This window comes from Megalops cyprinoides, chromosome 1 (genome assembly GCF_013368585.1).
Source record: "Megalops cyprinoides isolate fMegCyp1 chromosome 1, fMegCyp1.pri, whole genome shotgun sequence".
Taxonomy (NCBI): Eukaryota; Metazoa; Chordata; class Actinopteri; order Elopiformes; family Megalopidae; genus Megalops; species Megalops cyprinoides.
In genome coordinates, this window is record NC_050583.1 from 27528485 (window position 1) to 27530308 (window position 1824).

Here is a 1824-nt window from a genome sequence, read left to right on the forward strand (position 1 = left end):
GTATTTCGCTTTTTTGTTCTATATACAGTATTACTTCAAATGAAACGCTACATTATACCACAGTCCTGTACGTGACCTACTGTTGGGTCTTATCCATGTGTCCTCTGGATTTAGATTTAGTCACTTTAAAATATTTGTTTATAACATAACATTGTTTGTTAAGATATTGAAAGATCAAAGTTGTCATGCTCAAGCTTTTTCAGTCAGACAGAAATCTTATATTTTTTCATTGTGTTTTGGCTGAGGTCTCAGGCAAACTCTGATTGTGTGGTTCATTCATTTGCTAAGTGATTGCAAACATCAGAACAGCTTGTATTTGGATGAGAATAGGATTGATATATTTATGACAACCTGGCCTCCTGGACTATAGTTTGCTAATGTGCTTTATCTCTTAACAGTCCTGTATGCTGCAAACTAATGTTGTTTTATGTTTCTGCTGCTCTCTTTTATTGACAAACTGCACAGATTAATGTTTGGCACTTTTGATCTCCTGCCAGAGCTGTTTGTCTCAGTTGCATAATTTAGTTGCAGAAGCTTTGTGTGTGCAAGTATTTTTTTGGCTCTGGTTTTTCAAACACAGGGAATTACTATGAGTCAAATAAACATTTTATTATTTGCATTCAGTTTATTATTTGTATTTTTGTATTGTGGGAAACTTTGAATATCTTGTTTTGAATGAAAGAGCACAGTAAAGTATGAAATGTTGTCCTCTTTCCCACAGGCTCTGATGCAAAACCATTAAAATAGAGTGTATCTGCACAATTCTCTGTAGTTGAACGACCAGAGACATAGCATTTCATAACATGGGACATTATATTACTTCTACTGAAGCTTTAAATTCTCTTCACAAGTGTGGGGGTTGTCAGGGTTCCCCTCATTTAGGCTGCCCTGCTTTGTTAGTATGACACTGCCATTTTGTTTTCTCACCACTGTACACGGTGTTGCTTTAGCTGTAATTTTCCATTGCGAAACGACTCCTTAGCTGCACATTGACCATTAGCATCTGAGTGAGCACCTGCTTCTGTGCTCCCCATGACTTTATAGCAAGCCAGGTATGACTAAGATAGATTTTATTCTCTCTTTTCTGCCTGAATTCAGAAGGAAAACTGAGTGTTAAGCTCAACTTCAAGGTGGCTCTGCATTGTTAAATGGTGACGGTTGTGGTAAACCAAGAAATGTTATGTTAAACTTTCTGATTGCAGCAATTACCTCCCACAATCTATTCAGATCCCTGCTCCTTACTGTACTTTTTTGGCTACTGCACTATAGAATATTCACGAAAATCAGTGTCAGTGGTATGTATATTGAATTTCAAGCAATGGTCTATTTACTTCTCAAAAGTATATATTTTCCTTTCACACTTCACTGATATTCAGGATGTTTCCACAGTGTTCTTGCTACTCAACATGGCTGTAACATACTGTAATGCTAATTGTGAATCACCATAATTTAAAATTGCGATTGTGTCTTCCTAGCCAAAGAAGAAAAATACACATTTAACACATTGAAGTTTAAGTAGCACTATAAAAATATTACTCTTTGAACATACAGTACATATGTTTTGGTGTTTTAGTGTTTGGGATATGTATATATTCCGTGAATAATTCCTCTCCTACCAGGAATGAACAGTGCTTTGACTCATATGTATTGTTATGTAAGGAATATTGGCTATATGATTCATTATGCAAGGAATATTGCCCAGTGGTTTGTTACATAAGGAATATTGGCCATGTGACTCACTGAATGAAAGCTAAACTGGCTTTACAGGCAATGGAACCTGGTGTCTCAGGTTGGCTCATTTACTAACTCCTCTCCACTGTGGGA